The 23,322-nt window shown below is 44.2% G+C and overlaps 1 protein-coding gene across 2 annotated transcripts in view; it reads right to left on the reverse strand.

Moving 5' to 3' along the window:
• The window catches only part of SLC17A5 (solute carrier family 17 member 5), a 1,156,538-nt gene that overhangs the window by 626,060 nt on the left and 507,156 nt on the right, over nucleotides 1-23,322 (reverse strand). The window lies entirely within an intron of this gene.

Here is a 23,322-nt window from a genome sequence, read left to right on the forward strand (position 1 = left end):
CATCTGGCGCCTAAATCCTACCTGACATTTGGAATAGATTTTGTGAGTAGATAAGTGTTTTTCTAAGTCATGTATAATTAAAATAGAAAAAACCTTTGCTGCTGCATCAGTCAGAGATATGGGACGATAATTCTCAGGTAATCTAGAGTCACCCTTTTTATAGAGAGGGATAAGAATGGACGTGACCCAAGAATTCGGAATGAGGCCCTTTTGAAGAATGCTATCAAATTTGATCTTTAGGATTTTACTCCAAAAAGCGGGATCTGATCTATATAAACAGCTGGGTATCCCATAGGGGCCCGGTGCACGGGAATTAGACAATTTTTTAATGGCCCACAACATGTCATTTGTGGACCATGCAAAATAGTTGGCACAAGAGGCAGGAACTGTGTCATACTTTATATTTGCAAAACGAGCGGGTATTATATATTTTTCCTTTACATAGGATATCCATATTTCTGCTTTTATTTCACACTTGTCAGATCTATCTAGCGCATTTCCTTTTTTCAACGCAGTCCAAATGTCTCGTGAGTTACGACAACAAATTGCTTTGATCATATTGCAATTTTGTTCATTGTATTGCTGCAAATGTGCACCTTTCCTTTTGAATTTGTATTCCTGAATGATGCGCTTCTTTTTTTAACATTTATAACGCAACAGGAGAGTTCCCCTTTTCTAATCATCTAATATCACGATTTTTATATATTTTCAACATTTTGATGTTATAGTTGAAACTATGTTTGTGAGTGGAAACATTAAGAGGAGTTTTATTTCTATACTTATTAAGGGCATCTTCAATACAATCGTTGATTATTGCATTTAAATAATTGATGGAATAGGAGTTATTAAAATCCCAGTTCAACAGACTATTAAGACGGTCATGTACCTGTTCTGCTAATTTCCTAAATAAAGTTGGATTCCATTTTAGGGAAATGTTGTCCCTTTTGTTTTCAATAGGTAAGAGGATATTCGAGTGCCATTGATTGGTGTCAAGAGAGGATGTAAGAAAAATGGGGGCATGATCACTGTGAGTAATGTCTCCTATTTTGACAGAATCAATTCTGGATAGCAGTAAATCAGAGACACAAAAAAAATCAATCACAGAGCCATTAGAGCCTCTTCTAAAAATATGTACATTCAAGGACTCACTAAATGTGACAAATGACATGCCCCAGTTTTCTAAATATTCACGAAATATTGCTCCTCTTTTACAGCTGTTTGAATTGGATAGGTTACACAAAGAATCATTAGTGGTCTGTTCATTACAATGCGAATTATAATCCCCACCTACAATAGTCTCATCTTTAGAGTGTAACATTGAGGCTTGATCAAAACAGCAATCCAAATCATCAAAGATATCTAAGATAGAATATTTCAAAGGATTGCAATGCACGTTGATTATTAGAATTACATTTGATTCACGCTTGTGGAGGCACGGAATTACAGCTAAGACATGTACAGAACAATAGACCAAGGTTACCTTACATTCAACAGCATTCTTGATTGCGATGGCTAGACCCCCAAAGGGCCTGCCACCCGCACCTTTGGAGGCGGGAGAGCAATATGAATGGTAATCAGGGATGATCAATGGATCCATTTTCATTGTTTCTTGGAACAATAAAATGGTTGGTAATGGTTCTGCAAGTGTGGAGAGCCAAATAGAAATATTACACCCACATGAATTCCAATACAGAACACTAAGAACAGAACTAGCCTTATCTTATGATGAAAACATATCTTGATTAGCCATATAAATCTATTTTAGCAGTGGTTCTCACCATGCCATTTCATTGTTGGTACAAAATGTATCATTTATGATACTGATTGAATTTTCATTTTCTGCTCATTTCGATTGCGGCTTTGATTAGCATATAAGAATTTGTTTGCCAGTTTTTCATCATTAAAGGTGAACAGTGTAAATCCCATTTTCTAGTTCCCTTCTAAAGGACCAAATAAGCTTGAGTATGTGTTCAGAGAGCAAATGACATGTCATACGAAAGTTGTTGGTAGGAGCTAATGCGATGTGGTCAATATCATTGGAAGATATAATTCTTAGTGATGGAATGACAGAGGAGATCTAAAAGGTATCTTCTATTAATTCGTGCACCACGTAAGATTTCCTGCTTGCCCTTGAACCCAATCATGTTAGTATGATTCTTATTGTTCGCATTGGAACATGAGGGTCTGGCATCATCGATATTATCATTTGCAAGAATACTACTTCCTATATGAGTGTCAATGGGCTGGTACTTGTGATCAGATGTAAGATCTTTAAGGTTGAGAATACTTTTTAGATCGTTTAAATTTTTGCTAATGGGATCACCGTCTAATCCCGCAGATTCAATTTGAGTGGCAATTGAGTCATTGTGCGCATTAGGTTCATTGCCAAGAGATTGAGTAGTTAGAAGCTGGTTGATTATTTCAATTGGGGGGAATACCCGCTGTTAATGCTATGCGCATAGACTCTTGTATGTTGGAAACAGTTAACCTGCAACTCTGTGATGGTAGTTTATGTTTTTCTTGTATGGCGCAGGCAGAATCATCCATTGTTGACTCATTCAGTACCAAAGTCTTAGCAATAGTTGCATCATTAGATAATTTGGTCAGCTTACCACTTCCATTTAGAATTATTGGTGCATTTTTGGGATTCAATACCTGCGCATTCACTAGATTTCTTTGTAAGGTTTTCGAATAAAGCTGGCAATCCTTTTGAATCATTCCACCGTTTAACTCGTTAGATACTACATTTTGGTTATTAGTAGGATTAAATGAGGATATGCCGCTGGTCGATGTTTTTTTCCTTCCTGCACTATAAAAATAGTTCAAAAGTATTTTTTGAGTTTTGGATGCGGCCCCTTCAGTCTCGCTCTTATTGTCTAAATCATGTTTTCGATCTAGTTGGGGCACGATAGCTGCAGGTTCTTTGTGTACATCGACTGAGATTATATCGTGAATGCTGCCAGGGATTGATGTTGGTTTATCTTCCTTTAGTTTGGTTGCATTTTTATGATCTGCACCCAGATGTGATTGGCATTCCACTGAAAGTTGTGCTACATCAATCGCTTCTTCACTGCCACTTTCGGGACTCACAGTACTATTCTTTTTTTTACTGATTGTTTTTGTTTTTTCATTTGCTGATCTATGTTTTTTTTTCCGCACGTTTGACACAGCGTTTTTGATTTTTGCAGAATCTTCTGGATGCATAGCCCATGTATTCAGATTCACATTCCATGGAGCCAATGGAGAGTTTCTGTTCTTCAATACATTTAAGACTGATGGACTGTCAGCGGAAATCACCAGTTTTTCTAATGGGGAGACAGGAATGGGTGACTTAAACATATTCCTAAAATCAAATAGGGCGGAGTTGATAGTCAATAGTTCGCCTCGTATTAACACAATTTCATTAGATGATTCCGACCCATGGCTTGCTGTGTCATCGGAATGAAAGTCTTTTGTCTGAGTACATTGTTCATGTGTAATCTTAGTCTTGGCACCTATAGGTGTCATTGTCTTTGAATATAAGCCGTCCAGGGCTAGAATAAAGCCCTCCATCTTGTTTATCTTAGAGTCAATATCATTCATAGTATATTTAATATCTCTCAGTTCTAGATGGGTGACATCATGCCCTTTATCTAATAGGTCAAGAATTCTTATTATTACTGGAAAAGTAAAAGGTTCTTGATCTTTAGGGGTAAGAGGCATGCTAGAAACACTACAATTGTTCTGGGAGTATGAGATGACAGGATTGGGGCTTAATGGAAAATTAGGATAAGAAGAAGCGCCATCATTACTGTTTGCCCCAGATGATGGCAAAGTAATGCTAGGTGGCAGTTGTGCATCATTTCTAGATGCATTAGCTTGTAGTTCGTGATTTCTTGAGACGAGTGGAATCAACAAGCCAATAGATAATCTAATGCGAGAGTCCAGGTCGGCCAAAGCTCTAATATCAAAATCGCTATTAAACGAATTAGGCGAATTGCCTTCTTTGGTCGAACTTGGAGACTCAATGGTTACTGTGTTGGAAGTTGGCTTCTGTAGGACAGTATTAATGTTGCCAGTATCAGCGTCACAGTCTAGAGTGAGTAAGGAGCCTTTCTCAGACTCACACGTTATCCCTTTAACAGCTGGATGCTCCATACCAGGGCATTTGCCACTTCTTAGCCCATTGGCCATCCTTTAAATGTGAATACAAAAAAATAAAGCTCCTAAAGCTCAACAATATGCAGTTTGCAGTGTGTATTATTCAATAAAAAAAAAAAAAAACGAATAAAGAAGAGAGAAAAAAATAAATAAACATTAGACTACTAACGTTATTTCCTAAACACCAGAGACATGAACAGTCTCTTCATACCTTTGTGATGTTGAAGTAGCTCAGCATGTAATGTTGGCTAACGTAGGCGAGGATAACATTGAAGGAAAGAACATTAAATTACTATTACACACAGCCACCCACACGTCCGCACAGCCGAACAGCCAAACAGCCTCTACACTTGCAGCCGCGCGTGGTGCGCGTGCACGGCTATTTTTGAAGTACCAAGCACCTATCCAGAATGAGGGGGGAGGAGCTGCAAGCAGCACCAAGGATTATGGCGGCAAGAGAGGAAAAAAATAAAAATAAAAAGCAAATGGTGAGAAGGAAAAGCTGCAGGGGGGCCAGCAGCTAAGCAAAGAACACTATCACTGAAACTAAGCAATGAGTCACTGATAAACGTTCAAAGCAGCAAAGCAAAGAACGCTCTCAATGACTCTTATAAACGAGTCGTAACAGTACATTTAAAGCAAAGTAAATTACTTGTTGTAGTCCAAGAAATGTCCAGGAAAGCACGTTTCGCATAGGAAAATCTTCTTGCCGACGACGTGATGTGAAAGAAATGCTTCCAGCAGTCAGTCTGACCAGGAGAGTAAGGCAGCAGGGGCTCCAGCCAAACAGCCTCTACACTTGCAGGCACTTGTGGGGCTTCAAATAATTTCTTGGAACTTAGAGGTCATAGCTTCTTGAATTCTTATCCCGACTTGTCAGATCTTATTAATTTTCATGTGGTCCTACAACAGGCAGTTTGGTTGGTGGAAACACCCAATTTAGATGGATACACCATTCTATCAAAAAGGGCCATGGGCCGCCATTCAGGAATATATAACATTCTTGGTATATCCCTTCGAGTCTGGCACCTACCCATAGACACTGCAATTGCGTCAAGTATGATATGGGGCAATATCCATCTTTTGATTAACATCTATTGGAATCCCTCTAGAACCGATGAGGACTGTCTTTTTGCCGCTACTGAAAATCTATGCGTGGACTAGTACAATTCCACAGGGTCCGACATGAATATAGAGGCTGGTGACCTCAATTGCTTTTGTCTCGATTCAGACTCATTAAAATATTTGAGATTCAGATACACTAAAGGCCTGAATTCCAATCAGAGAGGTCGTAATTGAGATGGGTAAATGAGGTGTTGGCAACTCCAGAAACTAAATGGTAACATTACAGGTGATATGCCAAGTCGACCTACCTGGCACTGAGGTGCATGTTCTACTACAATTGATTATACATTTGTTTCACTGCCTTTTTTCTAAAGTCAAATCTTTATATATTAAGAGACTGATAAGAGTGATCAAGCGCGTTTGCGTCTCAGTTTTGACTCTCATGTGGTAGATTGAGCTCCTGGTCTTTCAAAAAAAAAATGGTCTTGTCCTCATATTTACGTGATAAAACAAAAGCAGAGGAAAATAGTGTATCCAGCTATAATAAGGTTATCGATTTAACAACAAATACGTTAATCCAGAAACTCAGAAACCCAGAAAGATGACATTTAGGAGATCACATGTTTTCGATCAAATGTACTACTAAAGAAATTCGATTACAGGAAATGTATTTAAAATATGGGTGAGCAAAAAAAAGTATCTGAATGATTTCTTAAGACATAGTAAACATAGTGTTACAGCTATATACAAATTTGTTAAGACAACATAAAACAGTGATGAATGTAAGAGATAGTGAACAAATGCTTAGAAATTTAACTATACAAATTGTAAACTTCTGGCAGTGTACTAAAAACGTATTCAAAATTAGTTATGGATTAAATCAAAAACAGAACCTATTTGGGTGGCTCCTTTTTTAGGCAGGTTTTGAACCCTCTTGTCTACAAAAGCCAACTTTTATTGTAATTCCTTATCCATTTGCAAGGAGTGCTTTGGGATAGAAGATATTACACAAAGTATACCTAAATGTAGCCTTTGGCTGAGTTCATAGACAAAAGCTAGCTGAAAGAAGCTGTGCAAATGGGGCATTGGGAAGGCCTTTTGAAAATAATAATACAATTGCACACTGACACCAAGATACATGCACGTTTTAATGAGGCAGGATATAATGCTGAAGAAATGTATACTTCTGTTACGAAAGGGATGTGTTCTGGCTCCCTGTCTTTTTAATGTGTACATGTCGGATTTATTTGAGCAATTAGGAATTTTTCCTCCAAACATTGGGCATTTGCACATCGGGGCGTGGCTTTCAGTGATGATACAATTCGATTTGACAACACTCAAACTGGCCACCAACACGTGTTGTCAGAGTTGTAGGTTTATACTGATGAGAACAACTTACTAATAAATGTGAACAAGTCAGCAATTATGGTTTTAAAAAACTATAGAAAAACCGTTAAACATAAATGGTACATGCTAAGCAAATGCCTTAATGTTTCTCAATACCATGTCTGTTTAGGTTTCCCTCTTCATGAACCTAAGGCCAAAGATGTAATCTTTAGGTTCAAAATAAAGTTGTTCCCTCTGATGGCGCAGAAGAAAAAAATGAAACCTAAATTGCGACAAATCACTATGTCGTCACTCATCCCCACGGAGGAACCGCTTCCCATGAGGTTAGGGAGGGGAGGCCGCTAACAGGTAGTCCCCCTGGAGATCGTATAATGCGTGAGGATCTCATGGGGTGGCAGGATCTCATGGGATGGGACTCCCCTCTGCACTCAGGAAGCATGAAGGAGACGCAGAGAAGGCCAGGAGGGAGCAGAAAGCAGTCCACTCCCGGGGTCAAGTGGACAACGGGACTCCTTGGCCCGGCGGCGTCCAGACAATAACGGGAGGCTGGCAGGCGGTGATGTGAATGCAAGAGGCAGCATCCATACCGTCGCCCCAAGGGGCTAGCAGGAGATCTGCAAGATGAAGACAGGGAGACACAGATGCTCGCACATCACACAGAGTAGGAGAACTGGCCACGCATCCCGGAAACACAGAAGGTAATAGGAGCAGCGCTGGACCAGTAGCGGCTGGAAGGTACAAGAGGCAAGGACCCTGCACGGACATTACGAGCAAGGCTATCTAGCAAGGAAGCTAAGGGGACAAAGAGAAGGGCAGAGAAACCAGGCTCAGGAACACAAACCATACGAGCCATCTTCCTTGTGGCAGTACTTGGCAGGGAAGTGGACCAAGTGGGCCAAACCAAAGAAGAGAGAAACTAGGATCATGCATCCCCAAAACACTTAGAGCTGGGTTTTGTAAGTGTGTGACCTAATGAAGAGAAGAACAGGGTAAGGGAGTAATTCCCTGTAAGAGATTGCATTATGATTACCAGGAGAAGGGATGCAGACCGAGAGAAAGGCCCGACAGGCCTGGGAAAGGGAGTCCTTCCCCCAGGTCTTTGTGAGACTGAGCCTGTTAGGGAGAATTCTCCTAAATGGTTGATTTCCCTTACCTAGTGAGTCCCCCAGCAGCTTTGCTGGATTTCTAGGATTTATTTTTTCCACCTGGTAAGAATGTGAGCCTTTTTTCACACTCTTGCATGTGTTTTGCTGTGTGAATGTTCACTGTTTGTGTGATATTGGGCACTGGAACCTCACCTACTCCATGTGCACCACTTTTTGTGTGTGTTACACAGCACCTTCAGTGCAGTGACACAGGGTTTTCTTTGAGACTTCCCACTGACTCCATTTTTCTGGGGCCAACTACTGACCCGCAGTAACAGGTAAAGTTGCCATTAACTTTATATAGTCACTTTAAAACACAGACCCAGTACACCCCATCTTACATGGAGTATTGGAAAGGGTTAACTCTTATCCCTTTTTGTCTTTATCTCGTGGAGCCTTGTTTCACTCGCTTAACATTTAGACTTGGCTGGTGGCAGTGGTATCTACCCTAACCTTTCTACCGCGATTATCTTATATAAACGTGGTAATGTTTTAGGCTATTATATTAGCCTCAAACATAAACCTGCTTGACAAAATACATTTTATTTTGGTTCCGGCTGGGTTTATTCGCCATTTCTTTTTGTTAAAGTCTTTCTCGTGTTTTACTCTGCGCACCAAATTGGGGATGACTCCTTTGTCTGCTGTCTTAAGGCGCCTGATAGTCTAGAGGGGCAGGGTGTGAGGGAGGGATCTTCGGACCCCTGCCATGGGTTGCCTTAGCAACCCAAGTCGCACTCTTGTCTGATTGGCTAAGGGAACTAGCCTTGCCAGGCTAGCCACCCTGTGTGATTGACAGCCAGGCTTTATTATGGGGGGAAAACTGCATAAAAAGCAGGTCTCTGGGACTGGAAGAGCAGAGTCGCCACTGGAACGAAACAACCAACAAGGAACTGGAAGAAGAGGACCCCTACAACGACTGAACCGCCCGGTGAAGCCCTGCTGCAGGTCCGCATCTCCAAATCCGACGACAGAGAAGATCCACCAGTAAACTTCTTCCCTTGAGCTAGTGGGACCAACCAGTTCGCCCAAACTTGAAGCCAGCACCCCTCCTCTGGTCGAATTCGCTGTACAGAGCTACAATGGGCTGGATAGCCAGGAAGGTCGGACCCTGCTTGGGTTTTAAGGAGCGCACCTTTTATTGGTTGTTTGGCTCTGCTGCTGGCCTCTTCCATGGGTGGCGCAGGACTCTCCAGTCTTCCTACTGTAGTCTCTCTTGTTCAAATTGCTCAGAGTACTTACCTGTTGGTGTTGCCTAATTTCTAATAACTGTCTTTCCCTCCCTTTTAAACTGCTGGAGTGCCATTTTGCTCCCACTTCATTTTGTGAGCTTAACTTGTCTGGAATTTAAGGGAAGTGGTGTGGTGTATTTATGATTTTGATTTTTAACTTGCTTAGAAAGGTGAACTGTTATACAACTGATGAGTAAATAAATATATATTATTTTACTTTGAAACCTTGAGTCGGTATTTCCCTAAATCATAGTAATTGCTGTCCTTTGTGTAACTATCTTGTACTGCTCACTTACTCTTGAGATAAGTCTGGTGCTACCACTATAACTGTGTAGTACAGGCTTGTACAAAAGGTGAAATTGTACTGTCACTTGTAGTCTTAATTGTGTGTAGTGTTCCCAAAGGGTACTGCATATAATTCTGCCTAACAGAGCCCAAATACCAAGAGAACTGAGCCATTCTCCTGGGATCTGAACAGTACCGTTTTATTCCTTTATTTATAGTGTAAGGACCAGAAGTAGGGTTTTCTTGACACAGGACGGTGGACACTTTCTTTAATAGACATCATGACAGTCACCTTAGATCTTTAGTCTTTAGCCCCAAACATGTCACCTTTGTGTCAAGAGTCATTCTTCTGCACCCTTACAAAATACTGCTGCTTCTCCATTACACATTTATGTAAACTCATTCTATAAATCCAAGATTATATCATCTTTGATATATGGAATGAAAGAAGTTAATACCCCCACCCAAACAGAGAGCTAGATGCTATTTAGGGAAGACTTTGGAAAACAATTCTAAACCTTCCTGCATCCCTACCTATAGCTCTGATTAGATTAAAATTGGGCGTATAGTCTTTATATTCTATTGCACGTTACAAGAAATTGATGGTTCACCATAAAATACTTAGCCCTACAAAACCCCATCATATGAAGATCTTTATGAAGTCTCATTAAAGGGCTATTGCAAACTCTTATATGGAAAGTGTTGATTATTTGGATGAAATAGGATCCATTTGTGATATGTTGCAAAGAGACCCGGAGAAGACAAAGGAAAAACTGCAGTGTGACTGGTGCCGCCAGTACCACTCAAGAGCATATGTGTTGTATTATGAATGTACAACCAAAGTTGAAAGTATGGAGGTTTTACCTAAATACCTATGTACTTTTCCGGATCAATGGTATAGAGCATTATTTGAGTTTCCATGTCAATCTTCTGCTCACAATGGAAACATTGGGTCAGGGTGGGCACATTGCCATAGAAGATAGGGGCGGTTGCGTTTGCAGGAGAGTTAATGCACCAGAAACTAGAATATGCTTTAACAACTAAAGATGTAGGATATTAGGCAAGTGTGTATAGGATGTTTAAACTCTTATTTTGTGGAAGCGCCTTCTTCCAGGGGAACCAAATATCCCTGATAATTGTGTAGATCAGAGTGATTACAATTATGAACTAATTATTCAGAGAGAAAATATTTAATGTGCATTGAGGGGCAATGCTGGTTACACTTAAGCTGTGATTTTGGTAGACTATTTTGATGTTTTAGAATTTTGTATGCCATTTGTACTTTATTCCTCTCTTTAACTGTGCACTAACTTTACTTACTCTGTATATTGTTAATTATTAGTGAATGGTGGTTTTAAGCCTTTGTAATGAATTGAAAATGGATGCTGATTTTTATGTGTAATGTTTTTAACAAACCATAACACATTAAAAGAAAAGACCACACTATGTACAGCTGAGTCATTGACTTGCACACTGGAATGTCAAAAAGTCAGCCACATGCACTTTTGAAAGCACATCCACCTTCCAGGGGCTTGATCTCTGGTAAATATAAACACTGCCAAAAATTGTGGAGTTTCATGAAAAGGTTGAAAGCATTCTTGTGAGAAGAAATATTGGAAAAGAATTGGGAGACATTACAGCCCAGTCCACGCTCAAGTCCACGCTATTTGCTCGGACGTCACGCTGCTGGATACGATCCTGGATGCTCCTATTGCTTCTATTGGACTAATTGGTGGGCCCACCCCCATTTCCCAGAACACCTCAAAAAGGCTGTGCCGCGCGCATCAAGTCCACGCTCAAGTCCACGCTGTTTGCTGGCTCGCCGGCTCATTGGCTTTGTCCGATTTATGTCCCTTTTCCACCTGAATTAGCACTTATAGCTACTATTCTTCCGCGTGCCATCTGCGCGCCATCTGAATCCTGGTGGATATTCACGGTGAATACTTGACACGCGACTCATTACTGTGGCTTATTTGTCCGGTTGAAGCGGAACGGAAGGCAAGTTAGTTCTGGCTCATGTCTGTTGCTCCCTCTGTGCTCCCCTAACAGTCCCTTACCAACTTGTGGCCTGATACTGTTAGGATTTTGGACGACTGGTGACTATCGGTTTGTTTAGTTGAGCATATGGCGCGCGATTTGCTCAGCGGTCGCTGCAATGAAGCTTTGCCTGTAGCCATCACGAGTTCTACAATAGACTCGATCTGTGCAGGTAGATCCTCTTATGTTGATCTCGCTATATCCGAGGACCTTCCAACTAATTCCCTCAAACCATGTCCTTTGGCCTTTCCATCACACACTGCTCAGATTCATTCTTCCGAATGTACAATTTCCTTGGTCTCACCAGATTCTGATCCACTCCATCACAAAGACTCAGTGAGTACTGAGAGTTGGAAGGGAGCTGAAGGGGCAAAAGCTCGCTCAAGATCTCTCTTCCCGCTCTTTTACCCATAATATATTCGAATCCGACCTTGGAAATATGGCAGCTTTGGACAATCAAGTCCGTCAGTCCATAAGCAGGCCGACTCCCCTCGTTACAAGGTTGTCGGAGTGGAAGCCCCAACCAAAAACTCTGCTCTGTAACGTCCCCTTAATGGCCCAACTACACATCATTGATATTGACATCAACAACAAACTTATTCCAGCTCAAATGTTGTACTCCCCTAATTTAAGCCAGCCGCAAAATAATTATCCTGGTCTTGACTCTTCCTTACGTTCCCATTCCCTGGAAAACAATGAAGGGAGGTCCCCTCATACATTTCCGGTAATAATCAAAATCCTCTACCTTCTAGATAAAGGGCACGATCTGTCGCACCTAGAGCTTCGTGAAATAAAAAGTACAATGCACCAGATAGGTTCTAAAATAGATCGAATACAGGGCTTCATCCCAGCCTCAATCCATAATGATTCAAAAAATTGAGTTGGTTAAGGCCCGAACATCTAATCCCAGTGTGCTTGGCTGAAAAAGGCATGCAACACTCACTAGAAGTCATTCACCCCTCTGACATAGTAACACTTCCATTGCTTCCACTTGAGCCTAATGCTGCCCTGTTCAGCTCCTGCGCGTGTAGCTCTGGGGTTGAGTTGAAGATGTTGAAAGCCTCTATAGATGACATGAAGGACATCATCGCACAACATTGCACCAAACCTATGCAACACTCAGAACCCCCGGATAGTCCTTCAGTGCTCTTAAAGGCAATGGAACATTTGAAACAAGACGGAAATATTTGTGCTGACCCTCAAGAAAATATAGGCTTTTTGTCCCGTCGTGCAAAGAAAATACATTTGTTAACTGCTGTTAAGCGCTATGCTAAAAGACGCAAAGAGGCCCTTGTAAATGGCAAAACAAGACATGAGGCCAATATGTCACCTGACTAACATCAAGGCACCTGTGTCATCTGACACAGGCATGGTAGCTGAAAGTATTGAGGAAGATCTTACTGATGTCCACCAGCTCTCTAAAGAGAGCCAAGCTGCCCTATTTCCCCTTGTAAAGAGAACTGACATTGCCTCCTCTCCTAGTAATCACCAAATAATCCAGGTTCCAGTATCGAACACATTGGAAAATTCAGATACCATTCCTGCCAAACTAATTCAACCGCGAGCGATCCCTACGCCTGTTATAAAAAAAGCTTAAAAGGTGCTTTTAAAAGCTCTGAATTAAACCTAAAACCATCTGAACCACCCTTGAAATCACTAAAAATAAATGTCAATGGATACTTCCCTGTTAGTGGAAGGAGTTGCACCACCAGTGATCGCTCACAGATTGACGCAAGGATGCACGAAGTACCGACTGTGGAGGTACCATTTTTACCACCGCCAAGCATTCGCGAAAGGAAATCCTATAGCGAAGTCTGCATAGCTGATCAACTTACGGCTAATACTCTTCCTTCAATTGACAATAATACATTTATGGTAGTCGGGGGGGAGGAAGATGGGCATTAAAGCTCGGTCCTTATCCATTGATGTTAACTTCCCAAAAGCCCACAATTCAAAGGCCCTCTTGGCAATGACATACCCTGTCCTCCTTGTAACGAAAAAGATCAAATAACATCCCTTCACGGGTCGAGTGTATGCAAAGAACTTCCCAAAGTTTCACCAAATTGTAACACTAATGACAACCGTGCTGAAATTCTGGCATCTTTGAGAAAGGCCATTCAGGAAGGAAAGATTTCTGTGGAAACAGTTTCCAATGCTTTGGCGGTAAAATCTCGTTTCAATACAGCTGCTAGGATTGCTCCAACTCCAATGGTAACAGCAAAAAGTACCCTTATGCCTATGAACAACCTACCTTCTAGGGAGGCCCCGGTTATAACGCTTCCATCTAGTGGTCAGTTAGCGTCAGATAGGGTTCATATCATTGGCCTTGAAGGTAGCCCTAACTCCCTTGGCAGTTCTCATATTAATCGCTCTTTCCTTCTTGCGTTGCTATCTCGCATAAAGCAATTAAGAATCCTTAAATCAGAGGGTATCACAAGAGTTTCATTGGCAAGATGGAATAATTACCGGTCGATCTGTTCGCTTACTTCAGAATCAACTCTGAAATGTATTTGGTCTTGCAGAGCAGATTATGGAACAAGGGTTTTTATTAACCACCTTTGCCAATTAACTTACTGCCCAAGAACTCATATCTTACTCCTGCCCGTCCTCTGCTGACAATGACGAAACTAACCAACAAGCCATCAATGGTTCTATTGACAATTCATCTGTTGCCGAATTGCTGAACCTCATAGGCAAAAATAAAGACATCCCATGGTTAGAAACTATGTTAAAATCAATCTTAAATACTAAAATTGAAACATGTCGGACATAGCCACTGTTAACTAAAAATGATGTCATGGATTCGTGTGGGTTTCACGATTTAATGAAATGGCTTGGCACTTTGACTACCATTAACCATCCTTTTATTATACTGCTCCAGGAAACTATGAAACTTGACTCGATCATCCTCACTGGTTATACTACATATTGCTTGCCAGCTAGGAGAACGTAATTGGGGCGCCCCTCCGGTGGACTCGCAATTGCAATAAACAATAACATTAGAGCCCAAACTAAACTTGTATGGCAGTCATCTAATTTACGGGCCATATTGTTGACTTTGAACAATAAGAAACTTAAATCAATCTTACTAATAACCTTATATTGGAAACCAACTAACATTCTCATCGATGCCATGCTAAATTAACTTGATAACTGAAACATCGGTTACTGAGATCGGCGAATGCGAAATAATCATTGGTGGAGATTTCAACTCTGACTGTCGGTTAATACTTGAATCACAAGCACACAATAGCAAAGCCTCCTCCCGAATGAGAGGTGCAATTTGGAATTCATACTTTCATGATTGGGATATTGACGTTGTTGAAACTGTAGTGTCAGGTGGCCAATTCACATGGAGCCGTGGTTCTAATTTTTCGATGTTAGATTCCATATGCCTATCACATAACATTACTCCGATAGCTACTCCTCTAACAATCAGTCCGATTCTATACGGTGACCATGCCCAGTTATCCATTTCTCTAAAACTTGACTGCCCTATGCTAGACCTAGATCCTTCCCTAGTTTTCCGGAAGTTCATCGTCACTCCATATCGCTTTGATGGAACATGGGCTTGTGTAAACAATTTGTTGGGTTTGTCTGGATGCATATTTCAAAGATCAACCTGGTCAAAATTAGATCGATTGTTGACATGGAGGCAATGTGCTCAAAAGTAATAAATACTGCACTTGTATATTATTGCTCCAAGTATAAAACAAAAGTCCATGCTCATCCATATGATCCAATCTGCAAGACATTAAAAAGGGAAAAAAATAAAGAATTGAGGAGACTAAGAAATAGCAAATTACACACCGCTAATTACCATACATTGCGCAAACGGATATTGCTGATCTACAAAAACAAGCTGCGACATGTGTGCATTTTGAGTTACAACAAAGCTAATTGTTCTTTTATTCAAGAAATATGTAGACATGATACCAGAACTATTTGGCAAACTATAAAAAGTGCTGATAATCGCTCTGTACAATCTATGCTGAACTGTATTCCTGAGAAGGTTTGGTGCGATTATATTACATCTAAATTTCAACTTCCAGAGGAATTAAAGAGTGAACCGAACCCTTCACTCAGTTATAGCGAGGTGAGCCGATATCACTGGTCGATAGATGATATAAAATGGGCAATTAACAAATTATCTTTTTCAAAGTCTGCAACGCCGGACGGGCTACCTCCATGTGTATATAAGACCGACCCAAATGTGAGAGAAAAAAATATTTCACTAGAATGGGTGCAGACCCCTTAGTGAACCCAAAGAAATGGCTGATTTCATCATCTAGCGTAAATCAAAATATCATGTCTTTTAGTGCATCTGATTGAAACCTCCAAGGTCAGCCACTCATCACACCAACAGGGTAAGTGAAGATAAAAACAACCTGACAGTGGTCAGGCAGGGTGTTGGGTAAAGTTACATATCAAATAATTTGTTCCAATATAACATAGGTAGACACCCAGCAGAAGTCAGTGTATGATCTATAGAGGAATTGTATGTAAAACCTATCTCACCCACCCCCTTTTCCAATGGAATACCACCAGTTGAGGTAGAACTTAATTAGCTCTAGACAATCTCTTTTTGGTTATTACAGATCTATCACGTGCCACATAAGAATGTCAGAGAATATGAACTCACTAATCTACACAATGCTAATGCAAGGAATTCACTGCATCACCATTGCTTAAGGTTAGTCAATATCTGCAATTGTCTGTAACAGACTAACCGTTATAACATATGTATATTTAAAATAGGTCTGTGTACCAAAATAGTAACTAATCTAAGGTATTCGTCCCTTCTCCCCAAGGGGGAGTCAACCCCTTTGATGCTCGGGAGGTGAGCCGGCTCCGCAAGACCCTCCATAGGAGTCTGGGCAAGTAGAACCTCATTGGAAGTGACTCCCCCTTAGGGGAAAAGGACTCATTCCCACCTTGAACTTTCTCGACCACCAACCGTATCGGCATGCACGGGACTGCCTTCCTTAAAGAATACTGTGTCCTCCTTCTAGTTGGCTTCAGACAATTTTGGAGGAAACAAGCCATCCAAAGGAAAAGAGAATATCTCTTTAAGAAGAGACCTGTATATAACTGGGATGGGTAGATCACAAGAGGAGAGAATCGTTATCGTGCTTTGGAGAGGAGCAGCAGGACCCGTGACAGTTAGAAAAGTGAAGAACGCCTGCTCAAGACGCCAGAGGCTCAGCGAAGCAGACAACGGGGAAGTTGTAGCAAGGATGGGGAGATGCACTGTCCGATATGGTGGCATGACCACGACCATCCCGTGGTGGGCCAGAAGCCTGTCTAACAACACAGAGACCATTGCAGCAGTGAGCACTGGTAGCTCCCAGCCATCAGCGCCCCTCAAGCACAGAAGCTTAACGAGATGCCAAGAACAGAGCGGTAGAGAAACCGGAAACCGAGAAGCAAGCATGCAGAGCAGGTTACCTGAGCGAGTGCCGAGCCCTATGGCGCCACCATGAACAAACAAAGGTACAGGGGTGAATGGGATAAGCGGGAGGCCGCCAGGGCAATCCATCGAATGGCGAGGTATGCATGCACAGCCTGAAGGTGACATTCGAACAGTAAACCAGAATAAGTGGATATACAGGGAACAAATAAAGAGCTTGACAAACAAGGCTTAGTGGGATAAGGAGAAAAGGCACAGAAAGGCAGAAACTAATACCCTAGGAAAAGGGGAAATGACCACAGGAATTCAGTATTAAAGAGTGGGGAAGACACTTCATATAAAAGTATAATAAGAACTGTGATTTACAACTGCCAAGTGAATTAAATAACAAGAGAAAAACCCACTAGATTTTACAAAACCTATAGAAAAGTTTGGATTTCAAAAACGTGGTTATTTGCAGTACTCTCCAGATGGTTCCGCAGCTTTATACGTTTGGCACCGCATCACCATGGATTTCCTCTTGTGGTAGTTCTTCAATCCGCAGCATCCCACATCCTAGCAGGATTGGGGAGAGAATGGCTGAAGCATCCTTGTTCGACAGCATCATTTACGCTAGTCTTGTTTTAACCTTTCCTTTGCGGTTACGTTTGGGAAATATTACAATGACAGTCAACCATCTGCACGAGTTTGCAAACCAATGCTTGAGGGTAGTTTGTGGTTTCTCGCTTTCTCTCATGAATTGTTTGTGCAAGGCCTGAATGGTTGAGAGAGTTAGGCTCCCACTTGGTTGCTGGGATCATAGATGTCCCAGGTCGGGCAATACTGTGTATTAAAGGAGGCAGCAAGCATGCAGGATCCCACTACACGCACCCTCTGGGAGGCACATCAGGTAGCGGCTGGAAAACCCAGTCCTTTGTGGCCCGCGACCTGTGCCTATTAGAATGGGGAGTTCTGCTAACTCATAACATTGCATATGATAAAGTAATTTGTTTATGGGAGACAACCTACAGTTACCAATGCAGATGCCTTTCACAAGTAAGAGCCACCATTGTCTCTACCAGTAAGGGAAAAAGTGGGAGAGGGGGGGAACCCTTAACCCATAGAAAAACTATTTGAGATCTGCCAGTTGACAAACTTTGGTGGTGGGAGCTGTGTGCAGAAGGTGGAGCATGAATAAAAATAGTGATCCCAAACGACAAAGGACATGAAGCGAAAAACGCCCATTCAAATGCCTTTTTGGCACCCAACATTAGCAAGACAGCTGGGAGTTTGGTATGAAATCCTGAAAAAGGCTGAAAAGTCTCCTTAAATGATTTGAGGTAGATAGTTATCGGACATTATTAGGTGGAGGCTAGCATGGAATACCTGTGCAAACATTTTATTTTGAGACATTATTCAAAGAAATGGGGAGGATCAATGCACACAAAGTGAAGTGGCATCCTTATTGGGATTCAACAATTGAAAAATGAAGGCCCTCAGTTTGCAGTAGCCTCTTCATGAGGGACTCTTCATAAGCCTTGACCAAATGCAAAAATAAGCTATGAACAGGCATCCTAATTTCCGCAGCCGTGATGTACAGCGCCAACTTGGAATTTAAATAAGTCTGGCTGCTCTGCTGCATTCGCGGTCTCTTCTGTGATATTGGGGCTGGAGAACAGTCACTGAGCGTCCCACTGCTTGTTTTGGTTCAGGTATGTCAACCCATCAGTGTTCGTGAATCGGATTATCAACGTTTCTGTATTCAGAGCAGGTCTGCTACCTTGGGGTGTATTCTAAGGAATGTGGTACCAGAGTGCGAGACTGCACTGGGATGTTCGTGAAGCCAACTAACCCAGATTCTCCGGGGACAGGAAGCAGACTTGAGCCCTCCTCATTCACCCTCTAGCTGACATAGGAGGTAGTGGCCTAGCCTTGTCCAACCCCAGTGTCTCTTTTCCCTCACAAGGCAGTGGGGGGGACGGGTGGCGGGAACGGTACCCAGACAATTTACTGAAGCAAATTTCAGAGTGGTACATTTCACTGCAACCATAACACTGAAAAACACCAAATATATTAAATAAGAACAAGTTACTTTCTTACCTGGTAACTTTCTTTCGATGGGATGGTCCGACGACGTATTCCATATCTATGACAGACTCCCAAAGCAGTACCAAGCAAGGAGGTGGGAAAGAATTTATAATACAAATTTAGCGTGCCCAATCAAATAGCGGAATAGAGAATTGCCTTGCCAAAGGTCAGATCTTGCCCCCTGATGGAATTGAGGGAATAGTGACGTACAAAAGTATGTACTGAAGCCCAGGTGGCTGCATCACAGATGTGACAAATAGGAACTCCGCTCTGCAGGGCAGTAGACGCAGCCACTACTCTTGTAGAATGGGCCCGCAAGCCAGCCGGAGGGTCCTTACCCGCCAAGCGGTAACACTCGGAGATAGCTAAAATAATCCAACGAGACAAAGTCTGTTTCGTCACAGCTTGTCCCAAAAGCTTTCCAGCGTAACCAATGAAAAGTTGATCGTCCACTCTGACCCGGGACATGCGCGAGATATAAAAGCTCAATGCTCTCCTAGGATCAAGCCTATGGAGCCTCTCCTCTTCCTTACCAGGATGTGGAGGAGGATAGAACGCCGGAAGAACAACCTTCTGGCTCAAATGAAATTCCGAAACCACCTTCGGAAGAAAAGAAGGACGAACTCTAAGGACAACCCTGTCCTTGTGAAAAACAGTGAAGGGTGGCTTAACTGAAAGTGCCTGTAACTCACTCACTCTGCGAGCGGAAGTGACCGCAACTAAAAACACAGTTTTCAGAGTTAACAGCCTCAAAGGGCAAGAATGTAAAGGCTCAAACGGAGCACCCATAAGGAACTTAAGAACAAGGTTCAAATCCCAACCTGGCACCAAAAAAGGTGACTGAGGGATCACATTAGTGAGCCCTTTCAAAAACTGCGAAATTAAAGGAATCTTAAAATAGGAACACTCTTCAGACGATCGCTTAAATATGGACAGCGCCGCCAGGTAACCTTTATTGGTCCCCACTTGCAAGCCCCGGTGGGCCAAAGAAAGCAAAAAAGACAAAACCATAGGAATGTCGCATTCAAAAGGATCCACATTCTGAACACTGCACCAGTCGCAGAACTTTCTCCAACAGCAACGGTACAGAGACTTAGTTGCCGGCCGCCTGGCCGAGAGCAACACCTCCATCACGTCTTCAGGGAGGTCCCAATCCTTATACCTCAACCTTTCAGAAGTCAAGCGTGAAGATTGAGGGATCTGACCTCTGGATGGAGAACCTGACCCCCCCTCCCGTGAGAGCAGATCGTCTCGGTAGGGAAGACGACGTGGAGGGGAGATGGACAAGTCTAGAAGGTCCGGGTATCACGTCCGCCGGGCCCACGCCGGAGCAATGAGGATCATCCGGGAATCGAACCTCTGCAACACTTGTGGGATGACGGGGACTGGAGGAAACGCGTACAGCAGTGGGAATGACCACTCCAACAAAAACGCGTCTCCTAAGGCTCCTTTTGGAGGAAATTCCCGCGAGCAAAACCTTTCGCACTTCCGGTTGGCACTGGAGGCGAAGAGATCCACTTGAGGGGTCCCCCAAAGGCCAAAGATCTCCAGGAGAATCTCCTGAGCCAGCTCCCACTCGTGAGAGATCGTGCTCTGCCTGCTCAGAGCGCCTGCCGTCTCGTTGTCGTCTCCGGCCAGATGAACTGCCGAGATTGAAACTTCCTGCTGGATGGCCCAGAACTCGAGCTGCATCGCCTCCCTGCACAGCGGAAGTGACCCTGCCCCGCCACCCCCTTTTTGTTGAGGTAGTGTATGGCCACAGTGTTGTCTGTCAGAATCGGGACACTCTTCCCGCGCACAGTCGGCAGAAAAGCCTTCAGGGCTAGCCTGACGGCCCTCAGCTCCAACAGATTGATATGGAGTCTGGACTCCGACGGAGACCAACGACCGCTGACTGTCAGCTCGTTGGCATGAGCTCCCCATCCCCGTGAGGGATGCGTCCGTCACGATCGTCATCTGCGGACAGGGCAGCCAAAATGGGGCACCCTTCATCAGGTTGCCCTCGACGGCCCACCACAGAAGGTCCCGGACTACCGAGGGCGGCACCTGAACAGGGTCCGACAGCCTGCCGGAGGACTGAGACCACTGGAGCTTGAGTGCCCACTGCAAATATCTCATCCGCAGACGAGCCTCTGGCACCAGAAGAATGCAGAATGCCATGAGGCCGCGCAGTCTCAAGAACTCCGACGCTGGGAGAGTCTGGGCAAACTGAAACTTGTGCACCATCTGCTGAATGTGAAGAGTCCTCACCTGAGGAGGAAAACACTGCCCCAGGGACGTGTCGAGCACTGCTCCGATGTACTGGAGCCGCTGCGTTGGTGTCAAATGGGACTTCTTTAAATTGAGGGAGAAGCCCAGCCTGTGAAGGGAGTGGCAGGTGACGGACAGATGATCCAGGACTTGCTCGAGAGAGCTCCCCCCGATAAACCAATCGTCCAGGTAGGGGTAGACGTGAACCCCCCCTTTCCTGAGATGCGCTACCACCACCACCATGAGCTTGGTGAAAACCCTTGGGGCGGAGGTCAATCCGAACGGCAGGACCCGAAACTGAAAGTGCGAGTTGCCAACCGCGAACCTCAGGTACTTCTTGTGCTTGGGATGGATCGGCACATGGAAGTAAGCATCCTTGAGGTCGAGAGACACCAACCAGTCCTGAAGTTGAAGGGCCTGGAGGACTTGAGAAAGAGTCACCATCTTGAACTAGTCCTTCCTGAGGAGTTTGTTCAAACCGCGCAAGTCCATGATGGGTCTCAATCCCCCGTCTTTCTTTGAAATCAAAAGATAAGGGGAATACCATCCCTTGTTCCTCTCCGCTACAGGCACCAGTTCTATGGTGCCTTTCACCAGCAGGGCTTGAATTTCCTGCGCAAGGAGCGGATACAGACTCTTCAAAGAGAGGTTCCCTGGTGGACTGTCGTGAGGCCTCTGCCGAAAAGGAAGACAGTAGCCGTGGGTTATGATCTCCAGAACCCACACATCCGAAGTAATGGCTTGCCACTCTACAAGATGCTGCACCAGCCTTCCCCCAACCGGCGAATCATGGGACCTGGCCTCATGACTGAGTGGTAGCGGCTGCGGCGTTGCCTGAGGGCAAAGAGGCAACTGCCCGAGCGGCCTTGGCACCTCGAGTACCTTTGTTTCCACCTCTGGCACTCTTACGATGGCCTCTGACTGCCAGCTCCTCTTGCTTTACTGATGGACGAGTAATAGCGAAAAGAACCTCCCCTCCATTGCTGTCCCCTAGGTCGAAAAGGCGGAGGTTGGCGAACTGCAGCGCCCAACGACTTTGCTGCAGCTTTGGAGGTCTGCAACCTCTCAAGGCTCTCGTCAGCCTTGCTGCCAAAAAGGTGTACACCGTCAAAGGGCATGTTGAGGAGCCGGGACTGCACATCAGGAGCAAACCCAGACTTCCTCAACCACGCAAACCTGCGCATTACGGTACTCGCCGCCATGGACCGGCTGACACAATCCGCCAAGTCCAAACCCGACTGAACGGCCTCTCACATGGCATCCTTGCCATCCTGAACCATAACAAGGAAACCATCCCGTTCGTCCCCTTCGGGAATATGATCAGCCGCTAATGCAACACAGTTCCACAGACTGTGTGTGAAACGAGACAAGGCATATCTGGAGATGGCCGCCTGAAGCGCCATACCCCCAGAAGAAAACACTTTCTTCGCCCAGCCGTCAAAACGTTTGTCGGCCCTATCCGGAGGGATGGTAGGATACGACGCCTGCTTTGCCGGGGCCGTAACCGCCTGCACCACCAAACTCTCCGGGGTGGGGTGCCTAGACAAGTAGCAGAGGTCGCTACTGGCTGGACGGTATTTTCACGACAAAGACTTGCCCACTGCCGGGAGACACTGCGGAGCAGTCCAAGCCGCCGCCACCCTTCTCTGCAAAGCCATATGAAAAGGCAAAACCGGGTCAGTGGGTGGACCGAGATCAAGGATGTCCGTGAGATCATCCTGAACGAACTCCCCTGGGGGAGCCGACCAACCCAAGTACTCGGTAACCCGAGACATAAGGCGCCGATATGACGAATCGGCATGAGTGCCAGGCTCCGGCTGACAAAATTCCACCTCCGGAGAGGTGTCCAATCCACTTACATCATGCAGTGATTGCCTCAGGTCATCAAACTGACTATGGCCCGAGATAAGTTCATCCGGAACCGGAACCGAAACCGGAACCAGAACGGCATCAGAGCCTTCATCACCCTCTGAAATGTACTCCAGGCGGGGAGAGGAAGACCTCTGCGGACCAAAGCAGTGCCAGACCTTATCCATAGCCTTTTTAGGGGCGTGCCACGGGGCCTCTCCGACACCACCGCCTCGAAAGGCGTCAAGGGCGCCGAGCGAGTCGGCGCCGGCGCCGACAGAAAAGGCATTGAGGGCGCCGAGCGAGTCGGCGCCGGCAGAAAAGGCGTCGACGTCAGCTGCAACGCCTCCAGCATCGGCGGCGTCGACACAGTTTTAAAAGCCGGAGCTCCGAGCGTGTCTTTCGACAGCCTGGGCGCCGACGACCCCCTCGAAGACGGAACCTCAAGAGTAATCGTCGACGACCTCGGCGCCACAGGCGTAGACGTCTTCTTCGAAGA

This window comes from Ambystoma mexicanum, chromosome 4p (assembly GCF_040938575.1).
Source record: "Ambystoma mexicanum isolate Mex_15411 chromosome 4p, UKY_AmexF1_1, whole genome shotgun sequence".
Classification (NCBI taxonomy): Eukaryota; Metazoa; Chordata; class Amphibia; order Caudata; family Ambystomatidae; genus Ambystoma; species Ambystoma mexicanum.